Below are 10640 nucleotides of genomic sequence, written 5' to 3'. Positions count from 1 at the left end.
GAAAACCATGCCAAAAATGGACTTGTTAAGCTTATAATTTGCGACTTACTAGAGGACTGTTTACTTGACTCAACATGTATTATCTAACAGTTTGTAGGGGCCGCGGTGGCCTGGTCTTCGCTTCGGAACCAGAAAGTTTCAGGTTCGAGACCCTATTCCACAAAAGAACTGTCGTGTAAGCGGGTCTGGAGCACGTTAAAGGTCCTGGCCAAGCGTCCTTCCGCTGGTGTGGCGTGGTGTGGAGAGGGGGGTGCCAGCTCAGGTGTCATCTCGTCATCTGACCGCGGTTAAAAATTACGAGGCCCGTCCCAAAATAGCCCTAATGTTGCTTTAAAACGGGACGTTAATATAACTAAACTAACAGTTTGTAGCATTACAGTTGCCTATAGAATATTTAAAGCTTTAGGCAGTTTCATCAATTTATCTTCTTTGGAAGTCTTGATGATCAATTTTATCAACGGAGAAACTGACGTGGGGTGGAGCAGATGTGGATTTTTTTTCCGTGGTGGACTATGGTGATTGATTGAAGATGGATTTCTTTTCTTAAGGAAGTAAATTCAGTGACCTCGTTACAGAACTGTTGCCCGATAAGTATTCTTAAAATTAGGATGCTAAGGTTAAACGGGACTTAACTTTCTGGATTTTACGGAGAATATCTGTGCTTTAAATGGCTCATGATTAATATTGGCAATTGCCTCTTCATTCATTTGTGAAGTTGAATGAAAAGGCCTCGCACCATATTTCATCTCATACTTCAGTATCTCGTTGCTATGAATAGAATGTGCATTTAACTGCTTTTAACCCGTAACTGGAGACAGCAGTCAAAATGACTCCGCGTTGTTCATTAGCTCTGAATATCACGTGGTATTTTGTCCTTGAATACAATCATCTCTTCAGTACCTTCAAGTTATTCTTTCAACAGTATGTTGGCAAAAGTCTAGGTATGAACACGCAAGTACAACCTAGTTATTCTTTTTCAAAGTTTTTTTTTTTTGTTGTTGTTATTTATGAAGTCATTGACTCTACGTCTCTGAAATTACTTTTAATTTGAATAATGCAAAATGAGTAAAGAAATATTCTTAAAATAATATTTTAAAATATTGTATTCTTCTTCTTCTTTTTTTTTTGTTAAATTCTAATAGTTACTAACATTAGTGCAATTCCGTAATATTTAAACTATGTAAAAACTTATTAAAAGATTGTTTAGTGTCTTCTTATAGTAATTTTCCAACTTTTAATATTATAATATTTAAAATTTTTAATATTAATATTTTTGATATTTTTGGTAACTACAGGATTTTTAGAATGTATTTTGTTTCCAAAATAAATTCCAATACTGCTTACAAAAGTCAAAAAAGGGAAATAACAATGGGGTCATTTTGACTCCATGTCTCTGACCAAGTAAGGCAATTCATATCTCCAGTTACGAGTTAAAAATCTGTACAATTAATTTAAATTTACTTAGTTGTGTACGAAGTGATTATATAAGAGACGACACAAATTTACAATGTTAATCTGGCTTAATATTAATTAATTTTTAAGGGGAAACCAAATGCTTTATTAGTTTAAGTTTTACATTTTAGTACAGGCAATTATAAATTGTACACCACTAAAAGATTAGCATTTCATCTCTCCTTAGAAGTATCATCCCAATTAATCTAAAGTGATCAATAATATTTTGGCTGCTACCTGACACAACCAGCTACCTTACATTTAATAAAAGAAGATTTTGTTTGCACCTCCCAATTATATATGGCGCAACATGGGCAGATATGGCGTTTTCGCCAGAAAATCCAAGGCAGCCAGCCAACCAACCAACCCAATATTATATTTAGGCACTTATTTGCATTGACAGATACTTTCGAGAGTTTGTTGATATAATTTGTTTTATATTTTTGTAATTCATTAAACTGTAATCACAAACTTAAAACTGGAATGACCGGACCGCCGGAACAGCAACACTGGCGGGAACTATGGTTGAGCCCTAAATGACATCACTGGCCAAGATACAACACTTCTCTAAGGAAGTACGTCTCATCATCGGTGGGAGAAGCCAGACACCCAACTTTCCTTGTACCCACAAGGGTGGCGAGATCCAACCACCATACCGGAAGCTTCTCATCCTCCATTACGAGGTGCCCTTTGTAATGTCTTGATCTAGACTGATCAAATAACGAAGCAGAATTTCCAGATAATTCTTTATTTTACAGCCTTATATACATAAAGAACAACTTGTTCTAATATTGTTTAAATAAATAGTTATTTACACCTGTAGTAGGAGATACAACAGTCGAAGTCGAAGGGTTTTTTGAAACTCAGTTGGTTCATGGACTCCGAACTCGTGGGCGTAGTCCAACAGTTTGCCTGCAATTCGTTTCTTCTCTCCTAAAAAAAAAAATCTCCGCACTTTATTTCGGCGACAATCTCCGCCTCTTAATTTGCATTGGTCATTTGAGCTCTCTTTCGGGTTCAGCAATATGCTCTCTCAGCGGCACCAGTCGGTTGTGGGAAGGTCCTTTGTACGACGCACCTTTCATAACTGACTATTCAGTAACACGGAGTTATCATAGTCATTTCACAATGAGAACCATTTAGCCTCCAGATGTTTGGACATCCCTTTCTCTTTGAAGGTACAATCAATATCTCTTGGACGAGGAATCTCCACATGTGGCCTTTCAGTGTAGTCACTAATGAACAGATGCGAGACCACCCATGTGAAATGATCCACCATCTGGCTATCTCGAGGAGTTTAGTCATTAACAGCGACGACACAGCTGGCTGTAAATGTCTTATCAGTACTGGGAAACGGGGAAAGTTACACCCCCGAGGATCTCATTAAAATGTAAACGTGGATAAATAAACAAACGTGATTTAAAAAAAAGGGTAAAAAAACCCAAGCTTTTAAAAAGTTTATTCCAAAATTGTTCTTTATGATAAGAATATTATCCACCCAATTTGGATAATTTTTCTTTCATGAGCAAATGAACCTCTTTAAGTTAAATTGTCCATCAACGAAATAGCGCAAGACTAATGGAGATAAATCTTTAGAAGATGCATCCTGCAAAACTACTTCATCAAGTAGTACGTAATTTATTTTATTTGCAGAAAGAAAAAGCTAAATAGACAAAAGTCTGATTGGAGCAAATACACATCAAGCGGAAACGAAAAGTCCCCGAATAGTAATACAATTAGCTAAGTCAGCATTTTCAGGATAGAATCAAGATAAGGTCTGATTTAGCGGAGCTTTCCAAGTCCAAACTGTATTAATTACACATATCCATATCAGAAGCTGGAATGGATAGGAAAATTTTGGAACCTATATACAAATATTTTATCTCAAAAATGCTAAAATCAAACGAAAAGTAAACATGAGCTAATGATCAATGTATTACTAAAGAAAAGTGACAGAATTTTGAGCATCGTCGCAGTGGCTATTAAAATGTGATCCTTATTTCTAACACTTGGATGAATTTTGTTTCTATTTGCATTCGAATCTTCTGACATAGGTAAACTCTAAATAATTTATATTATTGAACTTATTTTTATTATGGCTTAGTAAATTTATTTCATTATGCGAGTACTAATGCTCCAGCCAGTACCAGAGTTTCAATGTGATTTTGAAAGTAATCAAGGTTTTTTTTTTAATTTGAATATTCAATTCCTATGAAAAATCATCCAGTAATTGTACAAAACAATACGTTCAACATGTAATGGCATTTTATTCCTCAGGAAAACAAATAGTTATCAAATAATTATTAGTACAACAGTGCTTCGAATGCAACTAGATATATCGCTCCATGATCAACAGTCCAAAGAGAAGATTGATTCAGTGTGATTCATTGATTCAGTTCATCTTTTTATGATATCAAAGCAAAATATAGAATTTTCTGGAAGGATTCAAATACAGGCTCCTGATATTGTTATTGGTACAATCCTTGCATTTCCCTTCATTTTTTTGTTGCCAAAGTCGCCAAATTCGTCACTAAGGCTTGCCTTGGGAGCCATTCATCATCCATTAATAATATCGGTAAATCTCTCTTCTTTACAATAAGACTAATTGTGCAGGGAAAACAGTACTACAGTTTTATAACAATCTTATCTGATTATAATAACTTTTCTTTTACATAAACGAAACGTAGTATAAAAGTAGTTGATCAATAATGATATTCCGTTTAGAGCAACCAAATCTGTTTGGTTACAAAATATAATTTACTTCAAGAAAATATCAAAAATTGTTTTAAAGATTTTTTTCAGAAAGTTTTAATTAGATATATTAGAGTCAGATTAGTTTCAAATGATTGCTAAATGTCCCTTAGAACTATTTCATAAATGAAATATATTTATGAGTTAAATTTCCAGTTAACACTGAATTGACATAGAACAAGAATCAAAAACAAGCTTGTTATCTGTGATAGCTATTTCTAAACAAGTGTTACTTGAATTATCAAGAATTATTAGATATATGTTATATTAACCGACGATTGATATTCTTTGGATATTGAATCTTAAATATCACCTCTTTTATTTTAAAAACAAATAAAGAAAAACTAGGATGCAAAGCATTAATATTTATTAATTTCTTTAAAAAAGAAAATATTTTGTAAATAAATGAGGAAGTAAATAAAAATAATAACATTGAATGTTTTCTCCATGCAATAAATGTAAAGGGATACCAAAGAAATTATTTCTTTCCAGGAGCTATTTTATTTGCATTTGATTACATGTACTCTACTAATTGAAACGATTAATCGATTAATTCTAATAAACAGTCATTGGTATCGAAACTTTGAAGTTTTTTCAGATTTTTTTTTCAGAAGATTTTAAATTTAGAGAACCGATTTCGCAATAATTTGTTCTTTTAAATTAATTTCTACCTTGGAATTTGAGTCACTGGAATATCAAACAACCTTGCAGAAAATATATTTCGTAATTTGCGAAGAACATTACTTATCTTAATATTTATCAGGCTTAGAACTTTTGAGATTTTAATATCATGAACTAGTTAAAAAAAAGTTTCTGTTTTAATTTCGGAGGCATCTATAAAAAAATAAGAAGAAAATTGATTAAGAACTGCACCATTTGAATGTAAATGACACATCAAATGATACGTTTAATCGTAGGTGATGGCTTCTATATCTAATTGACTCAATATGTCATTTCATTTTGCATCAAAATTTTGAAATAAAATGAATTACCGAAGCTTTTTTTTACTCCTTTAAAAATCAAGTAGATATATCATTTCAATTCCTAAAACTGGCTTTCACCAGAAGTGTTACAAAATTAACATTAAAAGCAAAACTTTAAAGTTTCTCTTTTAAAACCATGCGGTAATTATTAGTATCATTTTTGTACAAATCTAATCTTTATACTCTAGGTTAAAACAGAATTTTCTTGTGCCATTTTCAGAAAAGCGACAGTTTGGTGAGATCAATGAACTGAAGAGATACAAATGCAAGTACATAAGTCAAGAGAATTTAAATGGTACATCGAACTAATCTGTTTTCCATCTGATCATCTTATAGACGATTTTATTTTCCCATCTTTCTTAATCAAGCAGCAGGTCACCCTCTAGGTTTCGAGTTCATGGATATGTGGTGATTTTTTGTGCCTACTGCATTCAGTCAATGTGTAATAAATAAATATATTAAATACAAGAAAAGATAAGCCTCGGGATTTATCACAAACATCTGATGATTTTTTATCTCCAATAACATTTAAGGACGTAAAGTGTTCATAAGTTTTTCTAAAAACAATTCTCATTAGGACCAGTGGATATGGTCTCGTGAACTCTTTAATAAAAACGTTATCTCTTTTCTCGATGTGTAGAAATTAGTAAACTTAGGGAAGTTCATGAATGTTAGGAATATTCCGATTTTTATTTTTATGCTCCACACATTGAAGTTATGCTTTGCACTATAGTAAAGAAAACCAAATATGCATTTTGTATACCTTTTTTCAGATTGAATCAAAATTTGACACAGATCCATAATTTTGATAACAAGACTATATACCAAATTTCATTCATTTAGCAGTTGCGTTTTTAATTTATTGTCTGGTACATGTGAAAGTGCAGAAGGATAGATGGTCACTTCTTTGGAAGCTTTGGTTCAAAATTTTATATATTCAATTTAGATGTTAAAATAGTGCACCAAATTTCATTTATCTGATTAGTTATGTATTTTGAGGAATAGTTTTTAGAATCATGCGAAAATGCAGACAGTTTGAACAACAATTCCAAAGATGGGTTTAGTTCAAATTTGAAACAGATCAATTCTTTTGATGCTGACTCTATTTATCAGTTTTTATCCATGTTTATCTTTTAACTATTAAATGTTCGCTTGTACTTCGGACAGCCGCACAGCCAAACTTCCTCTGAATGGATGGCATGGTATGGAATAAAAAAAATTTAGCCGCTCAGATCAAAACGATTTTGCGCTTTGTATTTGAAGGAAGAGAAAACGACAAATTGATATATATCCAAAAAAAATGTTTACCTTGGGCTTAGAAAGAAAACTGGGGATTTATCGAAATCTCGAATCTAGGGATTTATCAAAGACTACAATATTTTCTCTTATTGTACTTCGTATAAGAGAAAGTAAAAATGTACTTCCATATTTAATTTTCTCTTAACCCATTCTAGGGCCGTGGGAAGTATGCTTCCCACCAAATTTATCAATCTTTGTATGAATTTGTGTAGGTTGGCATCAGTTCTGACAAATTGTTTTAGAAAGACAGAAATTTAGATGCTTTAGTTCTTTATCTCACACAAAATGATGTGTCTTGATTTGTTACTTAATTATTAATTAATTAATCAAATTAAATTCATCTAATAAGCTAAATGAATCCCTTTTCCTATTCTAATTTCAAGCCTAAAAATATTTTAACATAATATGACTAGAAAAAAATGGACCTTTAAAGGGTTAAACTATGGTTACAGGGCTATTAAAATTCCAGTAGTCGTTCACAAAGTTAAAGCAACGATGATAAAGGGATGGATATATTGTATTCTCTGAAAACCATTCATTTGCTTGGTAAAAAAAGGATTCATAGATTCTTCGAATAGCGCGTTCAGACCCGTACTAAATCCTACCATGCCAGTTTTTGTACGCATTCTTAGAAAAAACAGATGACCAAGGTTCATTTATCCTCTAAACGTCCATTTTTCCCCCACAATTATTACTTTCTCATTGAGACTTCAACTCTTCAATAAATCCGGCCTTTTTAACCACAGTTTCATGGAACATTGAACATGAAAACACATGAGAATACTTGTTACGGTCGACTGATAAGCACCGGTTCCGTATCGTGGGTTTATGAACTGACTCTTTCAACCATCCATTACCGAGTGAAGAATCTCATTGATTGTTCATCATTTGTTTATTGTACAATATAATGAGTGATGCCTTTTCCTCGCATTGTCAGATTTAACAGCTGTTAATTAAAAGATGAAATTCTATGGCAATAAAAGGACCGATAAATAAGGATGGCACTAGACGAAATTTTCCGTAATGATGGGAATTTCATTTTTAAGGTATAAAAGATGCCCGAAAATTAACACTAGATTTGAATTTGCCACCATTCATGCAGTAAAGTGTTGGCAACCCTATTAAAAAGACCATCTGATAGCTGATAGTTTAGGGTTAGTAAAAAATTGAGCATTACATGATAGGACAACGTATTAACGTGAAATTCGAATTAAATAAAAACACAGTTCTTTTTCTTTAAAAATGCTCTTTAATTAATTCTTTGTTGTTCTCTATTTTTATTGAATAGTAAAGTATACAGGGTAGGGTCATGCATGGAATAACAATTTGGGCAAATGGCCTACATGGCTTTGCTGGCACATACGCACTCTTTTGTCGAAATTTTTCATGACCATTTTGTATAAATATGGTTAGATTTCGTCGATACAGCTTTGAATTTCCTTCTTCAATACACGCGTGCTTTTGGGCTTGTTGGCATACACCTTTGACTTCAAATAACCGCATAAGATGAAGTTCATCGATGTTAAATCACATCATTTAAGGAGCGAATTCTCAAATTTTTGAACTGTTGCCGCCAGATGTTCATTATTTTTGAAATATTGTTCAACAACGAAAACACATTGTCCTGTCATGAAACACTCCATTTTTACTAACCCTAAACTATCAGCTGTCAAATGTTTTTTTGAAAGAGTTGCCAACACTTTATTGCACAAAGGGTAGCAAATTCCGTTGTGTTAATTTTAGACAACCTTTATTACAACTTTCTTTAAATGTTTATATAGTCAAAACAGATGTGGACTGCATCAAATATCGCTGATTTCCTAATATTGAGGTTAATCTGTAAAAAAATTTCTTTTTAGGTTCAATTCGGTAACCGTGATACTGTCATGGTAGGTTATCATAATCTGACTATTTCGACTAGCCCGAAGGCACGCGAAAAAAATTAAATGGCTAGACCATCGCAACAGTAACACTGATGGGAACGGTGGTTGAGTCCTAAGGCCATCATTAGCCCCGTTACAACCCTTCCCTTGGAATTTACGCCCCTTCATCAATGGAAGTTAGCCAACCTCCTCTTTATTCTGTACCCACCAGGGAGGCGAGAACCAATCACCATACCGGTAGCTTCTCATTTACATTTTTGAAGTGCACCCCCTAGTAGGATATATTGTCATGATTGATGAGAGATTTCATAACATCCGACGTATATAATCTTGAGTTTGGTCACTCTCTGCTCACTATTCTGTTGGTGATTCAAGCGTCCTCGCATTTATGCATAGTGGATATATGGTATATTACAAACCTCATAAAACACCGAGATTGTAAAATCACCGAGATTATATCAAATTTGATTAATTTCGAAAAGCATTTGGCTTTGATGGTTCCCTGCATTTTCTGATACCGATAGTAAAGCTCCCTCAAAATTGTGTTTTGTGAAAAATTGGTACAATAAAGATCTCTTTAATTATAGAATTATTTTTCGTCTGTTTTCAACAGTTTTCAATCAACCAATTAAGTTTCAGTGTTATGGGCATTAAAATCCTGTTATTTTAATAGTCTTATATATGTCCTGTTCACAGTGTACATAAACTTTACTAGTACACCAGTCCTATGAATCCCCAATTGAAAACGCAGTTGTCCGGTTAATCTATCTTCTAACTTTCATAGTATTGTAAGTTGCATTTTTATTGATCTAGTAAATTACACAAATAGTAAATAGAATGTTTCTTCTTTAGCTTTTAACTGTGCTTCTTTAGCTTTTAACTTATTTCACAAAACAATAAAATTAGCTTGAATTTTAGGACAAAAAATAATCTGTTATTGAAAATTATGAAAAAAAGAATTTTTTTCATGATAAAATTCAGAAATAATTTACATTTAATTGGTATCATTCGTAAAAATTAATTGATACCGATTAAATGCATTTAAATGTTATTAATTGGTTAAAATTTGCAAATTAAATTGATAAAAAAAATTTAAATGATATCATTATGATGAAATTTTGTTAATTGAAATCGCAGAAAGACACCACATTTAGTCCATTTTTAATTAATTAAATTTCTTAATTAAAGTTCTCTGAAAGTGCTCTCTTTTACCCTCCAAAGTGAATATGTGTCAAATTCATTTGCTGTAGTTCAAACAGTATGCCTTTAGAGTGCCAATATACACACAGACACACACAGATCCTTATTGTTGGTACAGAATATTAAAATCGTGTTTCAGCTTTTTCATAGAAACATAGTCATAGTCGGTTTTCTGCTTTACCCGAATTCATCAATATTTGTCCACTCTGTGCTATCTCGTAATCAGAGGAATCTAATGAGAAAATGTTAAAACATATTTTAAGGATTCTTAGCAAATTTTATTTTTTTTAAGAAATCTGTAACATCTAATTTAAAAAAGAATTAGGAGAATTTTTGATTCATTATTGACTTTGAAGCTTTAACCCTTTTTTTCCAAATATTTAACCATTGTATTTATGCAATATTTTTGTAAAAATAATTCATTCAAAGTGCAAAGTGCGTTTCAAATAAAAAAATTTAACGACAAGAAATTTCAAAATCGAATACAAACAAGGATTTTACGATCGAACACTAAGCGGCGACTAAATGTAGTTGCATTGATGAATTTCGACAATCCAGATATATATTTTTTCACTAATAATAAAGAGAAATGTCTGTGTATGTGTTGGTGATCTGTGGGCCAAAAAATTTGACCTCTATAAAAAATTTGGAGAGCAAAAATATGCATTTCGGAGCAATTCTTGAAATTTTAATTAAATAAAAGATACGAGACATTTTGGGATTCTATCGCGAGAGCATTTAAAGCTGTTGCAGAACAAAAACTATTCTTTATATCGCCTTAAATCTCATAAAATTATATTTTCAAGTATATCTATTTTTTGCCATATAATTTTTATGTTTTTAACCAATTTTTAAAAATATTTTAAACTTAATTTTCAACAATATAGTATCATAATACTGATGTGAAATTCAAATCATTTTCATTGTTACTACTAATATAATTATTTCTACAAATACTCAACCTTTTCCCCATTGTTGAAGATCAAGTTATAAAGATATGGTTTATTTTCCCTGTAAAGTAAATTTCAATATAAGACATGCTTTAAAGTTTTTTTTAAAAAAAATTTTTGTT

This window comes from Argiope bruennichi, chromosome 3 (genome assembly GCF_947563725.1).
Source record: "Argiope bruennichi chromosome 3, qqArgBrue1.1, whole genome shotgun sequence".
Taxonomy (NCBI): Eukaryota; Metazoa; Arthropoda; class Arachnida; order Araneae; family Araneidae; genus Argiope; species Argiope bruennichi.
This window is presented reverse-complemented; position numbering follows the sequence as displayed.